This window comes from Diabrotica virgifera, chromosome 6 (genome assembly GCF_917563875.1).
Source record: "Diabrotica virgifera virgifera chromosome 6, PGI_DIABVI_V3a".
NCBI lineage: Eukaryota > Metazoa > Arthropoda > Insecta > Coleoptera > Chrysomelidae > Diabrotica > Diabrotica virgifera.
In genome coordinates this window covers 138,296,156-138,309,398 of record NC_065448.1, presented here as the reverse complement: position 1 = coordinate 138,309,398, position 13,243 = coordinate 138,296,156, and positions in this window count along the sequence as shown.

Genomic DNA, 13,243 nt, shown 5'->3' with positions numbered 1-13,243 from the left:
AGCTTCTATCATGTGTCATCAAATATTAATATATCTACAACATACGTTATTGGTATATACAATAACACAAACCAAAGACGTATGATGTAGATATAATAATATTATGTGACACATGACAGAAGCTCGAAACAAATGACAATCGATGAAAAGCCCTATTCTTTCATTCTTCCGACTGTATTTGTCAGCAACTATTGTCAGAAACATCTTAGTATCTCATTTTAAGCACTTATTGACTTACACCGATTGGCTTCTGAGGCATTGATTTGTTAATAGATACCTTTCACTTTTCTAAATAAAAAAATTAGTTACAGATATGACAAACATCTAGCTAGAAGATGGAATCCTGCGTTCTTAAAATAAAAAAAGCTAGTTCCAGAAGTAAGCTACCAATAATAAACTAGAGAATGTATTACAAGAAAGAACAACGCTAATACTCAACATAGCTCAATTGCTTCAGATAGAAAAAGAGGAGGAAAGGGTACAACACAAGCGTGCCAGAGAAAATGAAAGGGCAAAAGAGAGACACAAAATTCATTGATTTATTAAATTTACAAATTAAATTATACAAAGGACAATTAAATAAAAAATTAAAAAATGATACATGTATATTAATGATCCTTCTTTTTCACCATAAAGCTTGTTACTGACCAGGAGGTATACTATATATACTATAATAGATATACATATATTATATCTCATATCGCTCACTCTAGTAATGAGTGAGCCTGCATAAACGGAACCATAATATACATTATAGTTCCGTGTATGCAGCCTCACTCATTACTGTAGTGAGTGATATGAGATATATTATATTATAGCTCTCCTTGTATGACAAGCTTAACACAAAAAAATTTATAAGGTTATCTAACATCTTAACTTCAGTAAATTCAATAATTTAGCTTATTCCTGGTATATACTTAGCAAAAAATAATTTTTGAATTAAATTAATTGACACAAAAAGAAGAATGTGAATTTATGTAATTTATTTAAGCCAAAATACATTGTACGGCTGTCAGTAAATAGAAAAAAATGTTTATTTCACAAATAAACATTTCTTTTCGCTTAAATTAAATCACAAACAGCCTCCCACATACCTCTTGGCAGTTTGAACATTTAATTTAAGCGAAAAGCAATGTTTATTTGCCAAATAAACATGTATTTTGAGTTAAATAAATTGCATACATTCTTCTTTTTTCGTCAATTAATTTAATACAAAAATGATTATTTTGGCCACCCTGTATAAATAATGATATTCATGTTTATATTACTGTATAGAGAATTGAACACCCTTTCAAATGAAGTGCCACATGACCCCTATTCCCATTTAAAAAAATCATCGATTCCGTCACCACGCTCAGATGGATGACGTCACTAGTATGAAATATATGGCAAAAAATTATAATTTAAAAATCAAAATCGACCTATTTCGGGATTTTTCTCTAAAGTCATCCATTTTAGAGAAAATGAATTTATTCCATAATTTAGATCCTCTTCTGTATGTGTACTTATATTTTATACCTCTATTTCTAATGTAATTAATTATCGAGTTTGAAAAAATACATTTTATTCACTTTTAGGAAGAAGATATTAAAAAAGGCAAGTGTTAAGACGGCTTTACAGCTTGCAAGAAAACTTGCTGCAATACTCTTGCATGCAAGACTTTCATGCAAGTCAATTGCATGGTCTTTTACAGCTTGCAACCCGGCTTGCATGCAATTTGAAATTTTAGCCTTAACCTAACTTATAAACTTTTGTTTTTTTTAATTACTTTATTGCTGTTTATTTAACTTGGTAAATTTCGAAATGCCAAGACTATCAGAAATAACCAAATATAAAAGGAAAAAGGCGGTAGCAGCAACTTTAAGTATTATTATTACTGCAGCCAGCCTTTTAGTCACTAATTTAGAACACCGAGATCGGAGCTGGTGAGTAAGATCTTAGTTGAACAAGAAGAGGGGTAATAATGTATCTCCAACAGAATTTATCCAAGTAGATGATGAAAATGACTCTAATTTTCTAGGAATGAATGTACATTTTAATAAACCCTTGGGAAAAATTGAACAATTACAAAGAAATCTATATTTCGAAATACTATTTCTGCGAAACACAAATTAATTATTATCCTAAGGTACTTAGCTAGAGGAGAGAGAGCTTCCGTAGCTTAATATACAATTTACAATAATTATAGAATCTCAGAAAGTGCCATTTCATTATTCATTCATTTCCATCGTTGATATATTTCACAAACAGAAAACAGCTGATCGGCATGTATTCGTGAATCCGTGTCGTCAATGACATTTGATATTGTGGAAAAATCAAATTCCCCTAGACTTGCATGAAAACTTGCAGAAAAAATGGCACCAAACCGATTATCGCGCAATTGCAAGAAGTTGCATGCAATAGTCAACTGACGACATACTGCGCATGCCTTTAGGCAACTTTCTTGCGTCTTGCATGTAGAATTGCAAGCTGTAAAGCGCTCTTTAGGATGTAGTAATTCAATGGATTATTCAATAAATATGAAAATATGGACATTATAGACAAAATATTGAATAATTTTAGAACGTGTAATGACATGTTTTTAAATCTGCCGCGTTTAGGATTCCGATCCTGATTAAACATTTGGCAACATCGCGGAATGGGTTGTAAAGTGCACTTTACATCAACAATAAATTGAACAATAAATTGACCAAGTTATTCAAGGCCAAATTTGACGTGTTCTCAAAGCACAATTTGACATCCACGTTTGTTCGTTATTAACTTGACGCCAATAAATTCGTGAATTTCTTGAAAGCAAAATTTTCTTGTCCTCAAAAAAATTGAAGGAACTTGGAATAAATGTTGTAAAAATGTCAATATTTTCAGTAGTACCAATGCAATGATTTTTTTATTAGAAGCTTTTGAATGTCGTTTGTTTCTTTGTTTGAGTAAAGTGTTTGATTTGAAACAGAATAGAATAGAACAGATTAATAAAATAAATAAGATAGAGAGATAGATTAGAATAGATATATAGTATAAAATAAACTGAAATAGAATAGAGTAGAATATAATAGAATAGATGTAATATATATGTAGATACTTACTAATAAAGTATTTGATTTAAAACAGAATAGAGTAGAATGTAACAGATTAAATGAAATATATAGATAGATTAGAATAGATATATAGTATAGAATAAAGTAAAATATAATATAATAGGTGAAATGATTGTGAAAAGCAATAGTTTTAAGTACCTAGGATCGGTATTACAGAGTAATGGAGAAATAGATGGAGATGCATGCAGTAGAATTAGGGCTGGATGGATGAAGTGGAAAGAAGCGAGTGGTGTGTTGTGACAGAAAAATTCCAATGAAGCTGAAGGGAAAATTCTATAAAACAGCCACAAGACCGGCTATGATGCGCGGAACTGAATGTTGGGCAGTGAAAAAGAAAGCGGAACAATGAATGCATGTGGTGGAAATGAGAATGCTTAGATGGATGAGTGGAGTGACAAAGAAGGATAAAATTAGATATGAGTATATTAGGGGAAGTCTAGGTGTGGCACCAATTGATGCCAAAATGAGAGAGCATAGGTTAAGATGGTTTGGTCATGTTCAACATCGAGACGTTAATCACCCAATACGAAGAATAGCTGAAGTGCAGATTCCTGGAAGGAGTAGGAGAGGAAGACCAAAGAAGACGATAAGGCAGGACATGTTGGTAAAGGGGATTAACATTGATATGACTCAAGATAGAATTGTGTGGAGAAATGCAATTAGGGAAGCCGACACTGCATAGGGATAAGGCAAAGAGAATGATGATGATGATAATAGGTGTAATGTGTAGATACTTATATAGAATAGGTTTGAAATAGAGTAGAATATAATAGAATAAAGATACTATATACCTACATAGATACATCCCTAATAGCACAAGGATGTCCTTCACAGACTTTAGGGAGGTCCGTTTTCGTCCAAGGAACGTCCTATTTTGGTCCAAATGTCGCGCTACCGAATGTCTGTTGGACGTCCACTTAAGGTCCGAAGGGACGTACATTGGACCTTAATCGGACGTCCTAGGGGACGTAAATTGGACCTTAACAGGACGTCCTATTTTGGTCCAAATGCCACGTTGCCAAACGTCCAATGGACGTCCACCTAACGTCCGAGGGGACGTTCAGTGAATGTCAATTGGACCTTCATAGGATGTCCCAGTTTGGTCCAATGTCTTGCTGCCGAACGTCCATCTAACGTCCTGAGAGGACCTCCGGTGGACGTCTAGCATCGATATTTAGACCTGTGGAGAATGTATGGTGGGAAATAAAAAATATATTTTTAAGGAACTTATATTACATCTTATATTAAATTACAATTATTGGATATTACATTATTTACATTAAATTACAATACACTTCTCCAAGAAATTAACGCACCACCTTAAAAATAGGGCATTTTTGATGTCTCGAATTTTCTAAACCTGTTGTCTCATCCGAGTGATTTTTTTATAATATAGCCTAGGCTATAGGTTACATCCTTAAGCTTGTCATGCACTGGTAGCTATACTGTAATATATGTATATTATATCATATCGCTCTCTATAGTAATGAGTGAGCCTGCAGACAGGGAACTAATGGTTCCGTATGTGCAGGCTCACTCATTACTATAGAGAGCGACGTGATATAATGTATATTACAGTATAGCTCCCCGTGCATGACAAGAGAGAGAGAGAGAAAATTTATTGTTTCTAAAAATGAGTTAACATTTATAAAACACGTGGTATAGTACAAACACAGTACAAGATACATTAAATACTAACTATAAAACTTCCATAATAAAAAAAAAATAAAAAAAAGCCATCAATTAGCGCAACTGTCCTCAAAAAATTCCTCGCTACTATAGTAACACTTAGATAATAAAAACTTCTTGATTGCTCTTCGGAATACAAAAATATTACAAAATTATGACAAGCATAAGGCAGTAACCTATAGCCTCAGGCTATATTATTATAAAAAAATCACTTAGATGGGACAACAGGTTTAGGAAATTCGAGACATCAAAAATGCCCAATTTTTAAGGTGGTGCGTAATGCACTGTATATATAGGTAAACTTATATACAGGCTGTAACAAAAATAAAATTTTTGTGTTTATTTAGTTGGCTATCTATTATAGTGTACAATCATCTAGAATATTTTGAACAAACTAAAAACATGAATATATCATCGAAAAAATAATAAAAAGGTCTTAAAATGCTTGGTTAGATATTAAGATCTAGTTAAAAAGAAACCAAAAACTGTATATTTTCTACAGAACGTAGATTATGAATTTTTAAGCCAGCTAATCCCATTTATTATACAGGGTGTCCCGAAAAGATTGGTCGTAAATTAAATCACATATTCTGGGACCAAAAATAATTTGAATGAACCTAACTTACCTTAGTACAAATATGCACACAAAAAAAGTTACAGCCCTTTGAAGATACAAAATGAAAATTCGATTTTTTCGAATATATCGAAAACTATTAAAGATTTTTTATTGAAAATGGACATGAAGCAATATTATTGCAGTAACATCTTAAAGAAAAATTATAGTGAAATTTGTGCACCCCATAAAAATTTTATGGGGGTTTTGTTCCCTTTAACCCCCCCAAACTTTTGGGTACGTTCCAATTAAATTATTTCTGCGGTACCATTAGTTAAACACTGTGTTTTTAAAACTTTTTTACCTCTTTCTATTTTTTCGATAAAGCTCTTTTTATCAAGATATGGCTTCTTTTTAAAATGGTTCAAAATATACCTAAAAATGTAAATCATAAATAAATTTTCATGTTATTAGTCTCTACAATCGTACTTAACCATATACAAATATGTGGTGGATTTGACAAATATTCAAAATATCACGATAAAAACTGACTTCAAAAAGGTACTAAGAGGCAAAAAAGTTTTAAAAACATTGTGTTTAATAGTACCACAATAATAATTCAATTGTAACTTACACAAAAGTTTGGGGGGGGGGTTTAAACGAACAAAACCCCCATAAAATTTGTATGGGGTGTCGGGTGTCCAAATTTCACTATACAGTGGAACCTCGATTATCTGTCTCTCTATTAACTGTTAACCATTTTGTAAGAGAGACTAAAAACTTTTTTTACAGTCACCTCCTGTTTTCATATGATATTTTTTGACATGTTTTGTAGTAAATTCAATTATCTATTTACTACAAAACATGTCAAAATTTACATGTGAAAACAGATGACCCTAAAAATGGTTTTTCGTCTCCTACAAAATTCATGAAAAAGCAGATAGGAGGTATTGTCACATCACCGACGATATACCAGAAGTATATGTGGCCATACCAAATAATACATCCTTGATAAATATAAACATTTTTATTGCACAAAATATATATATTTCTATATATATACATTTTTTTCCATAATCATCACTACGATGATGATTCATTTGTATTGAATTGTACATTGCAATTCTCTGATGTTTGGGAAAAAGGGCTTAAGTCAGAATTGCACATCGATAATGTTTTGATGATTTCTGGACCAGAAAAATCGGCTCTTTTTATTGGTACATACAGTTTAAGTCTGCAACACTTTTTTTATGGTCCAGAAATCATCAAAACATTATTGATGTGCAATTCTGACTTCAGCCCTTTTTGCCAAACATCAGAGAATTACAATCTGGTCATAACTGACCAATGAGCAATTTTAATTTAACCTAAATTACTACTGTTCCTTAAAATGAAGAGCTTACCCTATAGCGTCTCTTATCTAATCTAACAAGATCGTGCACTATTCTAACATACACAGGCACACAAGCACTACGCTCTGCTTTTCACTATCACCTATCACTCAAACTAGTTCAAAAGGCTTTGTCCTCTTCAATCTTCTAGTTTGTCCAGTAGTAGATATCGAGGAGCTGGATTTCCTCAATATTCTCATACTTATGAAGTTGTTGTTGCTCATGACCTCCTGCTATCTTCTTGATGACTATATTATCCAGGTTCCATTCCTAGGTCTTGATATTTGTTTATAAAGTAATATCTTATTATGCATCGACAATGTGGAGTTTCTTCCAACTAGTCAATACACTTTTTATAGGTATCTTTCTTTTGCCTTTCATAGCCACAACAAGGCTATAATACGTTTCCTTCCTGGTTTTTTTGTAGACCACTTTCAGCTGATTCTAAAAAATTAAAATGAATGGTAATTTTTCTATTCTTTACAATTAAAAATCAAAAGAAATAGGAAATAGGTACTACTATTTACAGGTAATAATATGCATAAATAATTCGTTTCCTAAAGAATACAGAAAATTGAAAACGTTTTTATAATACTTACATAATTGTTTAAACAAAAGAGACCCAGCCAGAGCAAAACTAACAGACAGAACTGCAAAAAAGCCACTAATTTCCATTTTCCCACCCCCTTATCTTATATGCATTTTCCAATCAAAATTTTTAGGTTGTCATGAACATGAAAGACTCAACCTCAACAAATAATAATAAACAAAAAGCTCTACAGCTCTACTTCCACTTCCCGCCAAATGGACACAGGTTGGTGACACTGAATTCACGCCAAATAAATGAAAAAATAGAACAATTTTCTTTTTCGTCAATTTCTTCACGTGAAGTTTATAACGAACAAACTTAGATGTCAAAGTGTGCTTTTACACGTCAAATTTGGCCTTGAATAACTTGGTCAATTTCTTGTCCAATTTATTGTTGATGTAAAGTGGACTTAAGATCTATCCCTACCTAGAATAGGTAATCATCAACGTTGGGCATTTCATCGATTGTCATTTGTTTCGAGCTTCTGTCATATTGTATAATCTGTGTATTAATACAACACGGACAAACACGGATTATACGACATATGACAGAAGCTCGAAACAAATGACTGTGAATGAAAAGCCCTATAGGGCTTTTCATTCACAGTCATTTGTTTCGAGCTTCTGTCATGTGTCACATAATATTAATATGGGCCACGGTTCTTAGACATTACTACGGTTGCCTAAATCGACTAACCAATGAACATTAAGGGTGAGATTACGTCACGAGAGTTTACTGTCATTTGAATCGTAATATGATTTTTTTCGAATCCTGAGAAAACCAAGTATTTTAGAAAATTTTAAACGCAGGATGCAAGATTACATTATTACCGAGGGCGGAAAGCCCCTTAGAATAAACAAGCAGATTCTATTGAATGAAATATTTGAAACTAAATATCACACTTCTCTTTTATTTTCAGCCCTGTAACTTATTAAAATAAACATAGAAGTTTTCAGGGACTTTCAGCCCTCGGTAATAATGTAGTCTTTCATTCTGAGTTTAAATTTTTCAAAAATATTTATTAGTTTTCTCAGGATTCGAAAAAAATGAATATAATTAAAACACATTGAGAATTTTGACATGCGTCAAAGTTTTGCATTAACTCGATGTAAAATTGTGAACTGTTGAATTCCAGCTTCCCTAATAATTATTTTACATCAAAAGGCATTAGAAACTATTTGAAGAGGATTGAAATCTGCATTGAACACAACTGTTAAAATTGTTCTACGAATTAAACCCATTCCAAAATTTTGTAAAAATGTAATACATTTTAGTTTTCAGCCCAAACGTAGGCCACACACAATGCAATAATGTTCACATTTTTGAACTGTCAATATTTTTATTTTATCATCTATTGTTTAAAAACAATACAGTTGATAAAATACCCTCAGTTGCGGAGAAAGGATTAATAATAAAGATTTTTTATTCAGTCAATGGTGTGAGCACTGTCACTGTCAGTTAAATAGTAACGTGTGGCCTTACTTTTACACGCATACCTATTGTGGCAAATGTATCATATTTTTCAAAATTTTGGAATGCATTTAAATCGTAGAACAATTTTAACTTTTGATTTTGATACAGATTTTAATTCTCTACAAGTATTCTCTCATGACTTTTGATGTAGAATAATTAGGGAAGCAGGAATTCAACAATTCAGAATTTTACATTGAGTTTCCTATGGCCCTTTTTACGATTCACCAGCCGGTATAAGATAAAATGTGTACTATTTGTCTTATTATTTCATAATAACACAAATAATACACACATATACACAATAACACACATTCAATGATCGAAAATAATTTAAAAATATGGGAATGCATAGCCACCTTTACTTAACAAGCCATGAAGAGAAAAAGGCAACATCGCAATTGATGACGTGCGTAGTCCGACTTTCGGACTACCGCTTTTGAAAACACAATTTTAAAGTAGAAATTCTGGTAAAATTTATAGTATTTTTTGAGTCGAACAAGAAAATATTATTAATTAGAAGTTTGTACAAAATAAAATTAAAAGTACTTCCTTGTAAGTAACGTTTATTATACAAAAAAAAAACCAATAACAAGAATATACATGGGATTAATTTTTTTCGAATCCTAAGAAAACTAATGAGTATTTTTCAAAAATTTAAACGCAGAATGAAAGATTACGTTAGGACCGAGGGCCGAAAGTCCCTGAAAACTTCTATGTTTATTTTAATAAGTTACAGGGGCGAAAAATTAAGAAAATTTAGTGTGATTTTTAGTTTCAAATATGTCATTCAAAAACAACTTTTTATTCATTCTAAGGGACTTTCGGCCCTCGGTAATAAAGTAATCTTTCATTCAGCGTTTAAATTTTTCAAAAAGACTTATTAGTTTTCTCAGGATTCGAACAAAATGATATTGCATTTAAAATACACTGAAAATTTTGACAGGCGTCAAAATTTTGCATTTTGTTCCTTTCCCTTTAAAGTTTTTCGCACTTATTTAGAAACACCCTGAATTGATAAAGAACAAAAATCTAGTTGTTAAAGTAGCTAACTTTTTTTATTATCCAACATAAGCGAATTAATCAAAACAAAACAGAATGTTATTAAGAAAACCAGAGTCTATAGTTGGGTTTTAATATATTATTATTATTATACAAAAAAAACCAATAACAAGAATATGTGTAAAATACTTTATTTTAAATAAATAATATCTTATTTTAAATTATATACAAATATCGCTAGAAAAAACTATAACAACAATTTCTCACATGGTTTGATGTGAAGTGTTGGGGTTTAGAGTCGATAACTTTCTTTTTTTGTTATTCCCCTTAGCATTACTTTTCTTTTTATACTTTTTTGAAAATTCATCACTTTGATGGATGCTATTTTTGTTTTTTGTATAATTATTTAAAACAATATTACACATAATTTTTATAATAGCAGAATAAACTTTGAAGGCATTTTCCCCACATTCACACTCAAATTCAAAATTTAAATGAAAGCCTTCATGTTGTAAACTTTTCATTACCAAACATGAACAGCTTCAGGTGACAATTGTGCTGCAAAAATAATTTTTCAAGATTGGGACTAGTTATAGTCCAAATTTCAGGCTATAACATATTAAAAAAATCACTTGAATCGGCCAACAGGTTTAGTAAATATAAGACATCAAAAATGACAAAAATTTTAAGTGGACGCATTTCTATATGCACGTAAGTTTATATAAAAATATATTATACTATAAAATATATTATATAAAAATATATTATATTGAACTAAAATCATCTTAATACATACCTTTTAATATTTTTTATAATTTGGAGTACGAAATATTGTAAAATGTTTGAGTTTTTCTGTAAATACAGTGAATATTATTTAAAAACATTTAAAAATAAATGAGAACTGTCAGAATTAACCGGTCTACGCTTAGATGTTGCCAAGTTTCAACTTCATGGCTTGTAAAGTAAAGGTGGCTATGGGGAATGTAAACTCTTGTGACGTAAAGTCAAAAATATAAGTCTCCCCACCACCGTCGGACAAGACAACCGTAATAAAGTCTAATAACCGTGAATATGGGCAACATTAAATTTGAGGGTCCGAGAAGTTAGCTACAGATATAAGGAAATGAAGGCGTGACAGTGTTGCCATGTGTTCTTAAAATAAATCGGAAAAAAGCATGTGATATATTTTTATTAATTTATTTATTAACATGGAAAACATTAACTATGTAGATAAAATAACGAGAAAAAATTTTTAATTTCTCTAATTATGTCGACATAACAAGATTTTAGTATCAATAATAAAGTTAAAAAGTGTAAAATAAGTAAAATTCTGCTGCTTTAAGATTTTACTTAACATTGATTAAAGACAGAAATATTAAAATGTAAATAATAACAGACTCCAGAATATATGCAACTGAAAACACAGATATACAAACAAGTCCACAGAAATATTAAACAGCTGTGATAATAACAGGCTCCAGAATATATGCAACTGAAAATACAGATATACAAGTCCACAGTACTATTAGGAAAAATAATTTCTCTAAAGTGAAACTTTTCAGTAACTAAGGGCATTTCAGTATTCAGGTACATCCATTCCAAATAATAAAATAATAAAAAGAAATATTTATAATATAATAAAAAGGAAGTCATAAAATGTATATCTGCGGAACATCTGTGCAATCTGGCAAACGCAAATTTAAACGTTCTGACTCTATTGCCAAATCTCTCCAGGAATCTATCAGGGCAATTGCCACAAAAAAATTTCTATTATTTAATTGCAATTAATATCAAAACAAACCACAAATATATTTATTCGTTCGTGTTTTACATTAATTAAAAAATATCAAAATCTATAGAATAATGTAAAAAGGTAGTTTCTGTATATTTGAAGCCTGCAATATATTATACATTATATACATTATAATCACATGGCAACACTGTCAAACTTCAATTCAACGTTCTATGAAAATCTAATGTGGCTAATTTCTCGGACCCTCCAACTTAATTGAAGTCCTATTAATATATCTACGTCATACGTTATTGATATAGGGAGTTTTTGTGCACACAAATACGTAAACGTAACGCATCTTTTTGACATATACGCTTGCGCATTAATGGTTGAACTCCCGTATCGCGATACGTATTAGTATCGTTCGCGGTACCTGTTCCGTACTTGTCCAGGATTACTTCGCATGCGCACTTTAAAAAAGAGCGTTCTTTTTATTAAAGTGCGCATGCGATTTTTAAAGTGCGCATGCGAAGTAATCCTGGACAAGTACGGAACAGGTACCGCGAACGATACTATTACCTAAGGTTACGGGCTGGTACGTTAGGTTCATACGCATCCCTATCGAGCCGAAAGTCACCGAATGCACACGAGGATCTTGACCGATTACCTACCAAATGAACATTTCATCAGCGTACTACCCGTTTATAAACATTTTAAGGTTATATTGGTTATTGGTTTACTCTATTTGAGTAAAATTATTCTGTGTTTGTAATTGGAAATTGGAACTTCATAAATAGATTTAAAATTTTATTGTTTTTAAGTTGTCTATTAATAAAGCAAAATAAACAAATCTTGTATTAATTTAAGAAATACAGTGATCACCACAATTAATAACTAGATAAACAAATGACCTAGTTTCAGTAAAATTTTCAAATAAATATTACCACACTATTTACATTATACCTACTGGAATTCTGATGTAGGTATACAATAATTTACAACTAAAAAGTAGGTATAAACAAAAATAAAAAAATTCTAACCTAAGGAAAAATAGTATTTTTATATTTAAATAGAAGCAATTAAAACCATACAATTTCATCATTCATTTATCATTTTTTTACATTTGTATATTAATTGTATATTGTGTGAACATTGTTTTATTTTTTTAAATGTCAACGGAATTTAAAAATGACTTTACGATTTGCTTTACGTTACGTTAAGGCAGTTACAAAAACTACCTATTTTAACATTCATCCTCTACGACACGTTAGTTGCTTTACGTATTGGCTCCGTGCGTCTCCCCTCTACGTACAGTCACGTGATACGCTGTCAGATTTTGTAAGGACGTTTTAACGAGTCTTATGGGATTATTTTGTTAAACTTGAATATTTTATTTTGTAGTGATAATAACCGAATACAATTGTTAGAATTCATTAGTTATTAATTTATACTGTAATTTATAGTGCAACAAAATATTTTCTTTTTCGTTAATAAATATTTATTGACATAAACTGCGATAGTGAGGTTATGCATACAAAATCAAACTGATAATCAATATTGGAAAGTGAAGAATTTATAGTGCGTTTTTATTTTCTGTTTATATTAATACATAATATCACTAGCGTGACACGACATTTTTTTAAATGTCTCATTTAAACATACACAAAGCGTTCTTATAAAATTTCAAAAAACCGCCACCATGAGCAGGTCGGTCGATTTTGC